Consider the following 19,488-nt stretch of genomic DNA (forward strand, 5'->3'; position numbering starts at 1 on the left):
CAAACAAGGCTTTTGTGACCTATCTCATTTGACTTTGTTATCAGTCTTTGGGAACAATGACAACCGTGTGGGTTTGTTTTTTTAAACAAAAAATACTAAAATCTTGTGGTAGTTTGCTTTGGTTGGATATCAGGGATGATAAGTGGCATCTAGCCAGAATGAACAGAGCAGGGTTTCACCAATGAGCAAATAAAAAGGGGCTGCTGTGTAATAAGAACATGTAAATGTAAGGAAAGAAAATATTTAAGATATTTAACTTGAAGCATTTCAAAGTTCTGAATCAGTGATCTAATATCAAAGTAATGTTCCAGTGGGATTGGTACAGCCCTTTTCCCCAAAATAACAATATTTGCCACTGCCAGTAGATTTGTCACTCTTTCCACTGTTCATGAGAATTCATACTGAAGGGAGAACTATACATTGACAAACTTCACATCAACACAAGGCCACATGGAATGATGCGTGGAAAGGCTGGAAGAATCTAAGTCTCAAAGAAGTCTGTTCTCACTCTACGTCATCCATTCAGGCCTTACTCGTTCATGTAGGCCACCAGTATTGTCAAACAGTTACTGAGCGGTGGAAAGTTTGGGAAGTCTGGAACAATGGGTCCCATGTGTACAGGGTTAAGCAAGTGAAGGGTTGTGTGTCAGGCAGGCACACCCAGTTCCTCTCTGGGGTGACAGGGGCTAGCTGGCCTGTGGCCTGAAACACACTGGGGTGCTGAATAACTCGTGCTATTTCCTGATCCTAGACAGATAAAGGCCACCCCTGGGGAAAGAAACCGTTGGCTCATATTTCTCTTCTTGCTAAGTCCCTGTCCCAAGTAAGGCACAAAGTACCTCTATAAGCTCATGTTATTTTCACTTCGCCCTAGTGCATGTTGGTGGGATCTGCTTTACAGGCAGCTTTGCCAATTGTTGAGCACACAGGCATCAAATCCAAACACGTATAAGACGTAAATTATAACACGTATGCAGTAGACTGAAAGTGGGTTCGTACCCCACTCCTGGTAACATGTTATGGGGCGGAAGGTAGCCTAAAGGTTAGAGAGGGCAGCCAGCAATCGGTAGGAGCTGGTGAGCTGGTGACTGGAGGGTTGCTGGCATCGTATCTAAGGTGCCTACCACTGCCGTTGTGCCCTTGAGCAAGGCAAGGCAAGGCAAAGATGGCTGACCCTGAGCTCTGTTCTCCCTGGCAGTGTGCATTTGTGTTGTCTGGGGGGGGGGGGGGGGGGGTTGATTCGTATGGCCAATGAAACAGTGTTTGTTGTTTGACAGAGCACAAAGGATAGAGGTAAGGAGACTCTATGCTAAAAGGGACAGTCAGTGGTGTTGGTGCAGGAAGCATACTTGATTTGTGGAAGGTTGGGGCCTTTGAAATGCTCCACTGGGCACATTGGCAAAGCCCAGTCCACATGCCTGGGATTCTCCATTTTACTACAGTCTGCCTCTGTGAATTAGAGGGCTCAGCTCAGCTTTCACAGAATGGACTATGGATGGAATGTTGAGTATGGCGAGGCCCAGAAATCATGATCTAATCAGTGTAATAATGAGTCATATGGTGTATAATAATATAAGCAATATGGTGCTCTGTGTGTCCTCACAATGTTATCCACAGACATGCATATGTGTTAAGACAAATGTACGAAGGGTGAGACAACAGAAGCTATTGGATGGTGGATCGTTTTACCTGACGGCAGAGGAAAAAGCCCAAGCAGCCTCTTGGATGGTTTTCAAATGACCCAATCGCACTGGAGTGGAATGCTTTGGGCAGGAATGTGTAGGCATAGAATCTGGCCCCTTACAATATTAGGACTTTCTCGTTTTTAAGACGGAAAAGAGAGACGAGCCACTTGTCGTCAAGGTTGTCTTCCTCAAGGAAGGACGGTCCTTTAAGAGAGCCTGGAAAGATAGATAATTCCTGGAGTCCCCAGGGCACTTCCCAGAGTGAATCCTTAGTGATTAGATTTGGCTGCTAATGACAACAGTAGTGTATCAGGTTTACTTGTTAAAGGTATGGTACTGTAGTGATGGGTTTTTATGGTGATGGCTTTCTTCATGATAAAATGGTAGGATATATTGAACATGTAAAGCAGGTATGTGTTCATATCAGACAGAGATTATTTCCGTGTCAGGTTGGGTACCTCAATGGGTTAACAATGGTGGCATGCCTACAGATGATTATAATCAGACATACTTTTATTTTTGCGCCACAGTACAGTATGTCTTCTCAAACAACAAAAACAAACAGACCAACCTGTCTACAGTGAGTCATTTGCATTCATTTAAGGTGTGGAATCTTTGTTCATACCATCCTTTCAGTTGTTTTTACGACTTATCTATGATGTAACAGTGACACTTAATTTTAGAACATTTCCAAAACTAGAATCATACTTCAGAAACTCAACTTAATAACAGGAAAAGGGTTATGGCATATTTTTGAGCAGAACAAATCATGCAGGTTTCACAATCTCAAAGTGACTGGCCTCCAGGGATGAGCTCAGCCAATGTGGATCTCATGTCAGCAGAATTTATGATTAAGTAATGCCTCCATTCCATGATCTACGTCATTTCAAATGGAATAGCTGCTGTCTTGAGGAAAAACACATTTGACACTCTCAAAATTGAGAGAGGTCAGGCTGACAGACATGAGAAAATGAATTAGATTGTGTCTGATACTGGTATGTCAGTGTGTGACACAACTGTATGCATGCTGGAAAACCATTGTAATCACAAACTGTTTCTCCCTGTGTTCATCTGCCAATCTGTTCAAAAATGGAAATCCATATATAGCCTATCAAATGACTAGATCTTTCCCAGTAGTGCAATGTGTCACTCCCTTTGGGATTCCTTTGGGATTCATTGGACTGATGAGTTTGAGACAAACCCTCACATTTCCTCTTTTACAGGAAGGCTCTGAGACAGTGGGGGCGGTCTCACCACATGTGCCTATTTTTAGAAGATTTCCAACACTTTGGGGGTTTACGTCCTACCCAGGAAAGTGGTCCCACTTGTCAGATAAGCTTCATGAATGACCGATCACCATTTGAGATTGAGTGAGGAAAGTGGATCTTCTTGTCCTCTTTCTGGCCGTTAATTGGAGGCTTTAATGGAAGTCCCTCAGCTGCCAGAACTCAAGCTGGTTTTGAGGAGGTCCTGTCTTTAAAGCACTAGGTTTGACGTTCTTGACCTAGTTTCCTACAGGAGATCAGTAGACGTGAGTATTGTAACTATGTTAACCGTAGCTCCATCTTGCGCTGCTAATACATGCACCAGGGCCATTGCAAGATGTTCTCATTACATAATGTGATTTCCCCCCCCCGTATTGATTTATAGGGACCTTTTGGAATGGGTTGTCAATTTGTTAGGGTCCCTTTTCCCTCCCGCATCTCTCCATCTAGTTGACAGCCTTTCACTGTATGAATCAGAAGATTGTATGTCTGAGGAGGGGACTTCCAGCCCCGTCATTCAGCTCATGTACAAATGTTATTAGTTGGTCCTGCCTAAGTAGATCCATTACGTTTCCTCTTCAGGTCGGCATTAAGACTTGATGCTGATATTCTGTAGGGTTGAATGGTTGTTGACAGTAATCATTTTAGCATTGGTCTCATTCTAATGTAATTACCGCGCTCCCTAAAATTAGTTTTAGATTTAGAGGCCTTCAAGATAGAGGCTTGGACTTGGTTTGGGATTCATCGATCCGTGCTGTATTCATTTGGTCATGGTGTTGGATTACGTCTGACAGGAATGACAAATGTGGCACACACCCTCACTGTATTTTTGTGTCCTACCATGGAACTCAACATTCAGATTTGTCCTGAAAATGCCATCCTGAGAAGCTGGTGTCGGGGATTGACTACCACAGCCCTTTTGTGTGGCATTGTTTATTGTGTGTCGATGTTTGTGCAGCAGAGCTGTCCACTAGCAAGCTGCACTGCGGCCCCTCAGAATGGCTCCTCTTGTGTCTTCTTTGCGTTCCTGAGACATGTGACCAGAGGCCAGCCAAGGAGGGATTGTTTGTTTATTGTGGCGCTCCAGCTGTGTCACTTCACACCCCCCCATCCTCCTTCCCCCAAACCCAGTTCGAGGTGACGCTCTGTGTTGAACGGGGTCAATGACCCTGCAGTATAATGGAGAGGTTCAAGTTATGTCACCCAGCTCTCCAACCTCTTGGTCGATTGGAGCTGAACACTAATATTTATTCATTTATTTAACCTTTATTTATACAGGGGAAACACACTGAGACCAAGGCCTCTTTTGCAGGTGCACCCTGTCCACAATATTTACAACACATACAAAATACAACACAGTTCAATGCAGAAATCAATATATCATATAAAACCACAATATTAGAAGAAACAATCGCATCTTTCACCAAGGAGGTCCTCTATTAACAACCTAAATTGCCCAAGCGGCACCAGAACATCCAACTGAATTTGTTTCTGTAGAACCAATTCTGAGAACGGGTTAGGTAACTTATGTCCTTGTATTTTACTAATGAGGTTAGGTAAGCCGGGAGTTTACGCAGTAAGGCTTTATACAAAAAAAGGGAATAATGAAGAGATCTGTGGGATTTTAACGAGGCCAGCCAACCTTTTCATAAAGAATACAATGATGAGTATTAAAACGATCACCTGTGACAAAGCGAAGGTGCTATGGTAGATGGCATCCAAAGGTTTCAGAGTAATGGCTGCCGCATTTTGGTAGATGATATCATCATAATCAAGTACTGGCATGAAAGTTGATTGCATCTGCTTTCTGCTGTTCAGGAAGGCACAATCTGTTCTTATTAAGAAGCCCACCTTAAATGTTAGCTTTTTAACAAGCTCCTCCGTATAACGCTCTGTATAACGTATTGACGCTCAATGGGGGCACCACCCAAAGGACATTGCATAAATCAGATGCATTTTTCTGTGATTTGGTAAATAACATATATTTTGTCTTTCCAGCATTAAGCACCAACCTCAGCCCTGCTCTCTGTAGGACAGTGAATGCAGACTGTAGCTCAGAAAGAGCCTGGTCAGTCATGGGGGCAATAGCATAGCACAACAGTGTCATCAGCATATTGATGCAGTTTACAATTATTTACAGATAATCCAATGTTGTTGATGTAAATAGTAAAAAGAACTGGACCAAGAGTCTATAAGACAGATTATATAGAATGTTTGGATCCATATAGAAGTCTATGCTATCCCCCCCAAATCCAAATTCCAATTAAATGTCAGCTGGTAAGCCCTCTCCCTCAGAGGTCATCCTAGCTTATGTAACTCCCTCAGACCCTGTGGTGATATGCACTCGGAACAATGCAGATCTTGATCCCCGTAGCGCCGCCACTCCTGTGATCTTGCCAGAGAAGAAACAAGGAATTGTCAGTGCCAGCGGGATGATGAGGCAGTGGCCTAAGCCAAGGCCATTGTTTTGATTTGTGTTGATTAGGGATATAACAATACTGCTCCATAAATTAATGTGATGTGAGAAGCTATCACACCCCTTCACTGGCTGTGTACCTCACAATCAGTTCCCCCGTGAACATTGCATTGCCAGAAGCCCAGGATATGATTTCGGGATGTTCCTAAACTTTTGAACCTTTTATTACATGTGCTTGAGCTTTGAAATTCACTTACAGGGTGGAGTATTGAATTTACAGAGTTGAAATGGTTGAGAACCCTGAGGCTTATGGGAAAATTGCACTTCTCGTTGGATTCATTCGTCTGTTTGTTCAGCAGGAACACACTGTGCTGCTGAAGGGCTACGTCATCCATTTCCTCAGACAAACATCGACACAGCCCTGTGTTTTAGCACTTTATCCACTACTTGATTAAGTAATTACACATTATTTATTGATTGATTTGCACACACCGATTAACTGATCAATATTAGTCACTGTAGATTGCAAAGACACTGCAAAGCTCTGCATGAAAAGAAAAGGCAATTGTTCAGTTCAAACTAAGGTGAGATCTTCATTTTGCATTTTGCATCTTGTCTGTACATCTCTTCAGGAAATGAACAGGTGGACAAATCAATGTGGTTTGCTGGGGGGAGGTGTTTTTTTAACCTGCATTTCCTGCTCAAAAAGTACAGACATGGTGTGAATTTGACAGAAAGTACAGATTACTGAGACGCAGCACACACGATTGACCGGTAGGCCGAGGTCTGAAATTAGCCATTGTGATTTTTGATAACAGCTCAAGCACTTCAGTGTAGCTATATAGAATGGAATGGAAATTATTTTAGTATGCAGTCAAACAACATTCTGTAACATGCTTTCATTCTTCAAAATATTTTAAGACCTTTGACAGTTGGCCAGCTTTACTTGGCTCCTCTGCTCTGGATTTCAGGATAACTTAAGTCTCTTAAGACTATACTAATCACTAGCACTTACTGTACAATACCCTATTGTCATTTTACTCAATTAGATTTCAGTCTTCCTTTCCTTTCTTTTGTTGGCTTATGCCTTTATGCATCACATTGCTGGCACTGAGGCTGCATTTGCTGCGCATTGAGGGCCATGATTTAGTAGGACATCTGCTGGCTAAAGTTGACAACAGTTTCTCACTAAGAATCTGTAATCACAATTCCTGGATTATAAATGATAATTAACGTTTTTCCCACTTGAAAGTATACTTGAATGCGACTGGATTTTTACACTTTATAAAATAACTTATTTTGGTTCTTTGGGCTGTTCAAGAACAATTCACTTTCTCTGACAATTTACTTTGTGATGGTTTAGAGCCGTACAACTTTGTCCAAGCAAGCATAAAGTGCAACGGTCAGCTATCTACCCAGTGTAATTGATTTGGCTGCATCCCAATGATACCAGATTAATATCCAGCAGACCCACCTCACACAAGGGTGGGCAACTGTGACTGCGTCAATCCCTTGTGCCTTTAACCTTTTAATGACTGTGAGGAGAGAGAAGGGAGGAGTGAGAGGAAATTTAGATAGGAAGCTGCAAGTGTCAGTGTGCTGCAATTCTTTGATCTCTTGCCCTGTGGAAAATCAAGTTGAGGACTAACACAACCCAAGTGAGCTAGTTGTGTATGGAAATATCTGCCGTCTTTGCCAATTTTTTTTGCTGTGTGTGTGAATGGAGCTCTGAACTTGGAGATCCCCCAGACAAGGTTATGGACAATACCAAAGGAGTGTGGTTAGTCAGGATGTGGGAGATATTTGAAAATGAGGAAGGGATAGAAAGCATGGAAATTGTGGCAGGAAGTAACAGCTTAACAACCCATGAAGATGTGAGGGTGGATTTGCTTACTTTCTTCTTTGTCCCCTCATAGTTTGGTGGACAGTCGGTATGGAGAGAGTCAGAAAGGAGGTTGTGAAATACAGAGCTACCCAGACCAAATGGAGAAGCACCAGTAGTGCCAGGTGCCATTTAAGAATGAGGACAATTTTTTGTAATGAGTACAGCCTTCTTTCTATCATAGCACATTGGATGACTGCATTCATGACTGCATTCATTTCCATTCAGCTCAATGTAACATCGATTACAGTTTTAGGCTATACAGGTTTAGGCTATTTCATACCCAGCCTGGGCATTATATTAGAATTTGCCCATTCTATACCCAGCATGAAGTTACAACCTAACCTACACATACGCTTTATAACACAGGTGCACAGGAGGACAAGTAGATAGGAGTTACTGTATCAAGGTGACAGTGACGCATTCAATACCCCCTTGCACACTATTGCTTGGATCTAGCTAATCTGATCATCCACACACACAGTTCACTTTCATAGCAGCCACATACAGCATCATCACTTTGCTTGTTGTATAATTCCTTCTCTCATCCACGTGCTCTTCTCTTCTCACCTCTTCCCTTCGCCTGGGAACTTAATGCACAACAGCTGTCTACACCGCTAGAATAACCGCTACACCGCATGCACTGTTGTCACCATATTAATGATAGTTAAGAAACTCATTCCTCTGTGAGTCAGGTTGTTGAGTAGGCAAAATTGGCTGCATTAGCTAAGTAAGTGAAAGGTAAACTAAGTTTGTAAACTGAATTTGTATTTCTCTCTCTGTCTCTCCCGAATTTTGCGCCAGAAAGACGTACACGCACAGTGGGTAAATAAATTTGCTGATTTTGATTGGATGGTCAGGATGTGAAGTTGCCATATTTTGTCTGAGAACCATCCTCGGAAATTGCTCATTTTACAGCGAAAAATGTGAATTGAAAAAATAAAAACAAAATGAATGTAGCTTAACGGAGAAGCGAGGAGAGTCTCGAAATTCAATCTCCTTCCCATTGAATTTACAGTTTACCATTTCAACCATTTGGGACCACTGTTGAGACCTACTTCTATTTTAGCCGGTTTTTGTTTGAGTTCATTTTGTGCAGCAGAATCAAGCATATCCTGCAGAAGTTTTTATTTTAATTGTTTTTTATTTCACAAAAGTTCAAGGGAGAACCATCTCCTCAATGGACCAGCCTCCACTGAGAGGCACACGGTAATTATATCTGTAGTTATTACTTAGATACAAACTGACAATAGCATTTATTTCCAAGGAAAGTTTGGCCTGCCGTTGCATCACACACATTTGCGTTATTTTATGATTTGCTGTAATGGGAGAATCAATTGGTAGATTCAGTTACAGAGCAGAAGCACTTTGCCAAGTTATAAATCATTAGGGCTATTTAGGCTTTTTAAGTATTTTTTATGTTTGTGCAATAAATATAATGTTTATGGTTGTTTTACGGCAGTGTGGAGCAATTATGAACAGCATGTTGAACAAATGTTCTTTTCTTCCTTATGGTGGCTGAGGTAGTAGTAGGAGAATTTCTCATGCTGTCTTTTGCAGAGTTCACGAGTCAGGGGAGCTGTTAAGAGTGAAGTCATACTTAAGAAGACACTTGGGATTGTTTGGCCAAAAGCTGCCCAGCAAATCTTTTCTGTAGAACTGGTTTGCTGAAACACCTGCTTTGCTATCTTGAGTGGCAACAGTATTTCCATGCTCTGTCTACACAGAGTTTTATACTCCATAAATCAGCCTAGGTTAAGATTTTCTTTGTCTGTAAAAAACGACCAGCTGCAAAAACATGATACTTTTGCTCTATATGCTTTCTAGCACTTTCCCAGGCCATGGCAGCTAAGATAACACCTAAGCCATAAAAACATAGTTCATTTTATTTAGAATGACACAGGACTGTAAACTTTCCCACACTTAACTATCCTAGTGTGCAGAGCTATGCTTCCTCTTTTGGGGGAAAAGGAGGATTATGGGACTTCCTGTTGTGGTCCTTTGTTGTCTTGCATGGCGACCTGATCTCCTATTGTTTCCTGTCCTCATACTACCTCTTCATGTTTGTTGCAGTTTCTGAGGCCGCAGTGCCATGCCCGAGGGATCTCACAACGCTTCCTATGAAGTGCCGATGGGTGAAGGTAAGATGATAACGCTCTGTCCTGCATTATGGGCTCAAAGTTTCAACCAGAAGATGTCTTGGCACCCATGATTCATTAATAGTCTGCTTACTCAGCTGCATGTGCATCCCACTAAGAGGCAGGGATGCCATCCATTGGTTAATGGACACAGACACTGATTTGATGGAGAAAATGTAGTTAGCATTTTACATATGATACTGCATCAACTTGTCTTATTGTTTGTTGATAGAAGCCAAGGATATAGGTCTTTATTGTGGGAACCTCAACCATATCACCCATCTCCAATGGAGATTTATAAAGTACTGTATGAGCACAATGCTCTTGTTCAGACAGGCTAATTGGCTGGCAAAAATCCAGCTGTGACTCAGTAGTATGTAAGTTGTATGCACATGTCGGCACTTAAACTGGCTTATTTAGAGGCCATATAACATTGCTTTTCTGTGGCATTCTGACTTTCATGACGGCACAAGTTTACTGTCTGGTTCAAAGCAAACTGTGTATTAAGGAGCACAGGATTTATTTTAATTGAACTGGGCATCTGCCCTAAACTAAGCTTTGTCGTCTTCTTACCTCTGTGTTTGCCTTCTACTACTATTTCAACAGCCGAGACATTTCAGCTCCTGAACTTTGGGCATGATGAGGTATTTACAGTAAGTGTAGCACAATTACTGTGACACAAACTGGAATTGAGGAAGACATATTTCTCTCCCGTGCGCTCGGAAGGCACATAAAACCCTAGTTGAATCTGACGATTCTAACCGTAACCAAGGGATGCCAGTGTTGACCCACAGTAAAGCCCAGGTGTCAAAATGACCCTGACCCAGAGGGAGGATATGGAGGCTGTAATGTTGCTAAGCTCGCAGGACGGGCACTTAGAGAAACAAAGGCTTCCAGAGGTGCAGATGGATCGCTGTTCTTCCGCTCCACCAGAGAAGGAATGACTGTCATACAAAAACCTTTCTCCTAAAGAAAACTCTTTAAGAAAAACATAAGACATGTGGCAATCATAAAGGAGATTTAAGTTATTCTGTATGTCCTTCCAAGTGGCTAACGCTATTTTAGGAGCACCTGCATGGCTTTAAGGTATTTCTGGGTAATGTCTATCCTGGTGAATTGGCAGGCTTTGCCTGAACAAGCATACAATAGTCATATAGTGCATGCATGCATGAACTCGGCAAGCATCCCTATGAAGGGTCAGGCACAACAGTGGCTCAGTTGTTGCAGATTGTGTGGTGTCTGTGCACTGTGTACTTCCATTATTCTCTCTCTCTGGTGCTGTGTGGCAGTGTAGGGAACCAGCTCCATCATTAGTCCCATAAATCCTTTTCCAGGGTCTGAGTCTCCCACAATGGTGTTCATTCTGTGCTCCGGACCCTTCACTATAAAACAAATCTAGTAGGATTTAAACATTTTGAAGGCATAGAAATTGCCTCACACAAGGATTTATTTTTATTACAAAAGTTACTTCATTGGGCATTTTGATGTTGTATTTCCTGGATCTAGTGAGGCCATTAACCAAATGGTTGTCGTGTGAAGCTGCTGTTCTCGTGTTTTTAAAGCTTTGGTAAAAATGGGGAAGCCTGTTTTAACAGATGTGGAGGTTTGGCGTTTTTAACTTGAGTCTCATGTTTTATCACTTGACTTCGTTATGCCAGTCCTCAAGGTTGGGAGTGGTAATAAAGGGACCTGGTACACATGGTGAATAAAGAACCTTGAATACTGAGTCCAGGTACAAACATTACAATTACACTTCAATATTATTATTATTATTATTATTATTATTATTGCAAATTAAGAAAAGGTTTCTCATCGAATGAACATGCCAGGTGGGAGAGGATTGGAAGGATCAGAAGGGAGGAGTGCCTTTTGAAGGAGTTCTGAAGGGAGGAGGAGATATGGATAGAAGAAAAGTAGCAATACAGTTATTCATAATCTTTAATTTACACTACAGCTGTTGAGTATACCATATCTACTTGAATATTCTATATACTTGAATTCTAATTTATTTAGTAAATTGAATGTATTTAAACGGTTATAGTCATGTATACAATCGCCCAACCCTAGTGGAGACTCATAACATTACATGTTACCGTCAGTTACATGGTTATACGATGACAGTCACAGCCTTACAGTATATCTACCACAATGTGTTGTCAAATACAGGCCACACAGGATGTGATTAGCTAGTTCAAAACCTCCTTTTGGAGATCACATGTTTTGCAGCTGTTACTCTATCAAAAACAGTACATTTCAGTCACTTTAGGTTTCCTACTTATTGTTGCAAAATAGTACGTATGACATTTTGACAGATTTCTTTCATGTAGATATACTCCCAACAAATGTGTTGCAATATTTATTTTTCTATTTCTATATATAGCGTTAGGGTACTGGAACCCTTGGTCCTTTAAGCACTTGAGTCATGAGTTTAAGAGGAGGGGAATTCCACATGTTAGAGGGCTACTGTATATATACAACATGTACATGATGCTCTTCTTCTGTGTTGTTCCCTTTTTCTTCAAATAGGAAATGTTTTAATCATCTCTGTCTCAGCCTGTCCTTTTAACCTGAATCTAGGGTTTTGAAAACACTTCTGTTTGGGAAGGCACAGGGAGGAGCTTGATATTCTCAGAAGACTGGTTGTGAAATGATTTAATGTGTTGACGTTCTCATTGGTGTTGTCTGGCGTGCACAGCCTGAGAACCTTACCTGTTTCTAACGCAGCCACAGAGAGGTGTGGCCTCCTGCAATGGCAGTTAATGACAGGGAGTCTTGGTGCCCTGGTACATTTCCACTACTGTCACGACACATACTTAACTGAAATGTGAGCGAATGTGTTTGGATGCTTAAAAAAAGATTGAAGAACAAAATAATCTTTGTTGGAAAATTGACTCGAACAGCACTCCTGACATAGCATATTCTCAATGATTACTTCCAGTTAGTAAAGGCCGTTGTGATGAGATGATTGACTGACTGGAAGTTGACTGACCGACTTTGGTTGCATGATGTACACCATAAAGTAATGGCGTCCGCAGTCTTCAACACAATCCTGTGTGCTGCTCTCTCTCTCTCTCTTCTCATGTCTGACTTGCTCTATCTGACTCAGTCTCTGGCTATGGGAGACATGACTCCTCCCCTCCAGGGAAGGTTAGAGAATAGTACAGTAGGTCTGCCTCACATTCTCAGTCCTCCGTGATTTGATCCTGTCAGTAAGACCAGGTGTATGCGGCTCACAGGTTGTATGACTCAGGTTGAATGGTTTTCTTTAGCAAAGAGGCCCTCACATACACGTCTAATGCCCTGTGTGAATTTGTGAAAATGTAAAAAAATACGGTAATATGCAGCGAGTCATTTGCCACATTTACTTTATTAAGTAGAATAATGATAGATATGGATTATTGCCTGTATAACTACCAAATATAGGCTACCAACAGAAAGGCCCATAGGGCAGGAGTGGGTAACATGTGACAGCTGATGTACAAGTACACCCCCTGGACAGGAGGCTAGACTATCACAAGGCCTTACCCCCAATCCATCTTCTTACACTGAGTGCCATCTTCTTATGCTGAGTGCCAAACAGAGAGGCATCGGGTCCCATTTTTAGAGTCTTTGGTATAACTCAACCGGGGATCAAAACCCCAACCTTCCAATCTTAGGGCAGACACTCAACAACAAGGACACTGAGTCTGTCTCTCAGTTATGATTTACAGTGAAGCCTCAAGGAGCTCTCAAGGAATCTCACTTGGCATTGAAGTTGTGAAAAAGAAAAAATGCTGTCCAGTGTTTCCTCTTGATGTTATGTATTGGTTTCATAAATAGCAAGATTATATTCACATACAGGAACAGTATGTTTGAGAACATTTAGGGGTTGGTTTCAAAATGCCTGCCCCAGGAATGTTTTCTCAGCTGATCTGAAAGGAGATTAAAAGATCAGCACCTTTTACCTAGAGTGTTTTGGTGACATTCTGCCAGACGTTTAATTCCACTATCGCCATGGAACAGAAAGCAGAGAGAGCTGACACGATCTGGCATTAGAAAATATGGGAAGACGCTACAGACGAACGCGACAGAAGTAAGCATTTTTCTCACTAAAAAGGAATGTTGGCATGAATCGTGATAGCAACAGGCTGTCAAATCCAGAAAAAGAAAAACGATCCACTTTCTAGTTTTTCCTGTGTGTGACGTGTGAGTCTTTTGAACAATTAGACTGTGTTTGTTACTGTGTACTGTCTGATGCTCCCAGTGTGTTGCATCTGATACCATGGGGTGAAGTCTGGACGCTGGTTCTCTGTGTCTCAGCATCACCTGGTCGATGAGTCGCAGCTCAGCGCAATGCCTGTCCGACGGCTTTCTTTCATTCCACATACCAGCAAGCTTCTCCCAACAAGCAATCAGCTCGATTTCCAAGGTGGGTGGTCTGGATGGCGTTGTGGAAGAATGCTCCCGATCAAAAAAAAAAAAAAGAAGAAAGTTAACAAGTTATAAAATGCAATGTTCCGTCCTCTTCATGGCAGCGAAAGGAATTAAGATTAAGATTAAATTGCAATCGCTTGTGAAATTCAATGCACAGCTGACCTCTATACCGTACCATACTTTGGCTTGTTTTTACAGTCTAGGCCATTCCAGTGTCTCCTTGGCAAGAGAATGCTCCTCACTTTCATCCAGACATGGAAAGAACGTAGCCCGAGTCAGTTTTGGGTTTGGCTGTGAGGTACTGCAGGTCGGAGGTCTTAACTGAAATCCTCATGGGTACATATCTATTGTAAATCTTATATTCTCAACCACAGTGGAACACAATCTTTCAGGGAGTATTACCATTGATATCGTTTGTAATAAATCAGCCATATGAATAAAACCAGGCTTCTTGTCCAAACAGGTTTATGAGCTCTTTGAATTCACCTCATATTTAAAACCTTTTGCTATATACATCCACAGGGAAGATCAAAGTGTATGCACTGGTTGCTCTTAATATTATAGAGTCTGAAACAGGCTGGAATCATTAAACTCACGCAGTGTAGTCAAGCCATGTGACTGTAACTCAAGGCTCAGAGACGGTTTCCATGGTAGATTATGGTAGATTATTATCAGTAGATTATGCTCAGACTGTTTAGACTGCAAATACTGCTTTTGAGAGAATCAGCAGTCTAATAGCTACTAGTACTGAAACATACTGTACAGCACTGTTTGAAATGTGCCTTGGGCAGACTAAGGTGATGGGAGGACGGCACAGCTGAACCCATGAGAGAGAGAGAGAGAGAGAGAGAGAGAGAGAGAGAGAGAGAGAGAGAGAGAGAGAGAGAGAGAGAGAGAGAGAGAGAGAGAGAGAGAGAGAGAGAGAGAGAGAGAGAGAGAGAGAGAGAGAGAGAGAGAGAGAGAGAGAGAGAGAGAGAGAGAGAGAGAGAGAGAGAGAGAGAGAGAGAGAGAGAGAGAGAGAGAGAGAGAGAGAGAGAGAGAGAGAGAGAGAGCTAGCTCAGACTTGTGGAGGCTTTAAGTGGCTAAATGGATTAGGTCGACTTGGTAGGCAGACAGGCAGTGAATGGATAGATTGTTGCAGCCTTCGCTTCAGCATGTCATGTGTATGAAGAAGAACCTTTAAAAAAAATTCTGCAGGATATACTATAGGCACATCCATTTTGTTTTATCTTTTGGCATCAATGTTGTCCACACCTGCCTCCGAGCTAGCATGGATTGTTCTCATGTGATTCATATATAATATGATGCATAATAACCTCATGACATTAGATAAATCATTGAGAAGTAATACTGTATATCTCAGAGGAAGGCCTCGGGCGTTTCGGTATTTACTCAACTTGACATGACAGTATATTCACTGATGTGATGTCTCACTCAGATGTGCCATTCGAGGTCATCGTCACAGATAAAGGTCGAACACAGAAACAACACTGGCCTGTTTCCCCCCCCCCCCCCCCGTGTCTCAACGTCATGTCATGTGTCATACTGTGTCTGGTGTATGACTGGACGCATACTAAGTCCACTGTACTTTTAAAGCTATGCTCCAGGGGGGGTTAAGAGGCTGCATTACTGGTTACACTGTCAGATTACCGTGGCTACTGTAAATTGCTGCCCTTGCAACACTGTACCAAGCTGTACTACCACGTACAGTGTGGTTAGTGCTAAGAAGTAAACCAAATACAAAGTCTGAACCTGTGGATTTACTAAATTAGGCAGATTGTGGTATTATTTATCACAAGTCCCTCTCATCTGTAACTGGTAGAGATACTGGCGTAGAGCAGCGATACTTACTGGGGGAGCAGGATGGAGCTGTGAGCAACTGCAGGGCTCTGTGCCGCTGCAGCTTAGTGCAGACAGGACGGGAGGCTGGGCTCTGTGCTGAGGGCAGGCGGGGCCACTCTCCGTTCCCTCTGAGCGAACACTAATTGGATAGAAGTTTTCCACCACCTTCTGATGGAGCAGCGGAAAGGTCGGCCAGCGTAGAGAGACAGGTGTGTTTTGGCCGAGGATACAGACTTTAAGGATATCTGTGGGAGTTTTGAAGGGGTTGTCTTCTTGGATGTTTAAGACATTTTTTTCCAGTGTAAAGATATCAGTCAAGGTATGTGTGTATAGTCTTCTGATGCACTACTCTAGTGTAGTAACACTGTAGTGTTTAATGTACTATATTTTAGCACTAATGTGAAGCCTCTGCCAGATGTATATGGAATATTAAATGTATGATTTGCTGGTCTCCTCATATTAGTATGTTTGCCTCAAAATGAGAGAAAGGGATGAAAAGAGAAGTAGTAATAATAATAATTATTGTTTTCAATTTTCATAATTGATTTCCATTGTTTTCATGTAATTAACTATACCTTAATGTTTGTGTGGTTTTGGTTACTTTGGTTTACAAGACAAAAGCTATTCCTTGCAAGAAAGATACAAATCTTGCTGCTTTTTGCACCGCCAGTTCATTCATACGTCTCAGCTAGAGAGAGATGCAGTTGCAGTCCTGATGTCCTGTTCGATACGTCTAAGTGCTCATTACATATCGATGAGAAATCTTTGCTGCACTTTTTTACACACTGAGAAGGATGTTTGTAAACAAGCAGTGAATACTGTACTTATACTCTACCTGAGTAGAGGAAAATGTGCAACCTGCAGTGTAGTACTGTATTCAAGGTCACTGAAGTGCCTACAGTGTAACACACACACACACACACACACACACACACACACACACACAACAGCCTTTGTCTGTGAATTGTGATCGTAACTGTAGAACGGTGGTCTCTCTTTTACCTTGCAACTCTAATCTCAGGTCACATATTCAGGGTCCAAGACCCTCTTCAGTTACCTTGGAAACAACCGTTGCCAGTGTCATGTGAAGAGTCAGACCTCCTGGGTAGAAGCTCAGTCTGGTCCATCTGCAGGTCATGTCATACATAATGGATGTAAAGTATATGCTCAAATGTAAAAGGTGAGCACATAAATGGAGTCACTGGCCCCGCTGCCAAAAAATGAACCAAGCAAAATGGGACGACAATGCAGCCATTCAGGACTGAATTGAAGAGAGACAAATAGAAAGGCTATGGTTATCACTATCAAGTTTAGTGTCTCTGCTGCACTTTGGGGAAAGCAGCAATGCTTCTAGGTGACGGTCTGTAGTGATTTTTAGTTTCTGTAAGCACTTGTCCCAGTACTCATCTGTAAGGTATGAACAAAGGCACTTTTTTTCACACGGTATCGACAAGCATTCAGTCTTTTGACTTAGCTTTCATGTAGAATCTCAAGTTCTACTTCAGTGAGCAGTTTTGGGAGAACCAAAGCGAAAGTTTAACTTGACATTAGATCATTGTGAGGGAAATTTGATTTTGTGATAATCTGTTTTTGTTTTCCCTTCAGCTTGTTGCAGGACAAACAGTTCAGTGCAAGGGTTCACATACAGTATGCCCAGCTTCCCAGGCCAGCCCCTAGGCACCAGTATCCCGTAATGCATCACATGGCTGTTTCCTTTGTCTGTTTGAACACTAATGGTCTCACCAACTGAATTGAGAATCACAGTATGTGCTTTAAAATAACTTTGATTGAATTAGGCAAGAGCTATTTTGGGCATCCGTTTCTTTGCCAAGAGTTATGAATAACCATCATCTCTTCCTCATGTGTCACCTGTCCTACTATGGTTTGTGGGGACACAAAAGTGATTGAGCCTCTGTACATTCATCCCCTCTTTTGAAATGCTACAGTCAGCTTTGATGTCTGCTTTGACTGACATTTTATAGTTATTTCAGTCCCTCCTGTCCTATATACCAACTGTACCTCATATGCTACCACTCAATGGGAAGTGAACCAGGGTGAGGTAATAAGTTACTGTAGTCATAGAAATGTGCCACGAGTCCTTGGAAAACCAACGGCGTTCTCAGCTGCCACTAGAGGTTTCTTTCCCAAGGGGCGCCAGCATCTAGTGCGTGTCTGTTGACCTCACCGACTGGCAGGGATTAAGTTGGCTTATCTGGCACCCTGCGTATGAGCGGGAACGGGTTTGGTGGACTGGGAGTGAATCCAAAAGATGTCCCTTTCTAAAAGTCCTCACCCTGCCTGACAACAATGTGTTCTGCCAAAACTATTACAACACACAGATCATATGGGATGTATCAAACATGTGGAAAGTGTCAGAAAGAAAGAAAACATCTTATTTAAAGGTAGAAAAACATCAAAATGTATTAATGTTCAAGTATAGACCCCCGGTCAACTATTATCAACACTTATATTTTTCATTTTACAGAAATGGTTTGACTTCTGTAATCTTAAGAATCATTGCCCAGTCTCTGGGTCATTCTGTTACCAAAAACAAAACAAAAATAAGTGTAAGATATCTTTATATTTCTCTGCCTCATGAGGAGCGAGGATAATGAAAGTTAACAAAAGTATAAGGTAGACCTACCAAATGCTTGTTGTGCTTTTATTGATATTGATGTAGTTTATGAATTGATAAGTGATTAAAACAGGTTATTTTGTTAGCAAATCGTTAATAGAATGACCAAATCAAATCGGTAATGAATGACTGAGTTGAATTGGCTACATTCACTGACTGTACAGGTTGTACAGAACCTAAAAGGATTCTTCCGCTTTATCTGGTGTAGTTGAAGGGATGAGGATGATTATCAAATATAATCCCTGAGTTGTCACTTAGTGAGTCGACATGCAAATTACCCAACTGCCCCGTCCAGTGCATCTGGATTACAGCATGCCCACATCATGGTCATAATTACAGATCTACAGGTGGAGATTAGGGCCTTTTACACATCCCAAAAAAAACAGTTAGGCCTCACACAGGGCAGGCAGTTGCCCATTTCACCAGCTTGCTGGAAGAAAGACTCCCTTTCTACTGGCAGTGATCACTTTCAGTTTGAACGCACGGTGCCCTTTTCCTGCAGAGCCTGCTGGTTTGAAGTACGCAGCCATTCCTCCCTGACCTATGAGTGGCTTTGAAGTGGTAGGTGACCCAGAGTTTCAATGCACCGAAATCTTGGGGCTGTTTTATTGGCTGTTTTAAGTACAACCTTGTGTTGTGATTTTGACTTGGGTTTTGAACTTGTTTCAGTCCGAGATATAAAATGTCATTCCTAAATCCCCATCGTAATCCTTATTATTAGTAATTTACTCTCCCTGTCTGGTTACCTCGAAACTAGCAATCAATGCAAACTGTGATAACTTCACGACCACCAATATTTATTATTATGTTTGTTTATTTATTATGTCTTTAAGACGTAATGGGCTGAAGCACCTGCCTCTCCACAGATGACCTCTGACCTTGGTTTGATAGACAGACCTCTTACCTCTTACTTAAGAATAAAGCCTCAACATACACATATGTTCACACACAGAGGAGAGAGAATTAAATACTTTTGGGGAAACTCTGTCAAAAGCTATCCGTTATAGGGACAGTTTGACACTTGCATACAAAGACAACACTTAAAGGTAAACACGGTTTTAAAAAGGTCAAACTGCTTGCTTCACTTGTTTCACACAGATTACCAGTAATAATCTGTAAAAAGGTAATAAATGACCATGTTATCTTTTTGTGTTTTTTACTAAAAGTGTATGAGTTACTTATTAGTAGTACATTGATCATTGTAACTACATG

The sequence above is a fragment of the Argentina silus genome (assembly GCF_951799395.1).
Source record: "Argentina silus genome assembly, chromosome: 17".
NCBI lineage: Eukaryota > Metazoa > Chordata > Actinopteri > Argentiniformes > Argentinidae > Argentina > Argentina silus.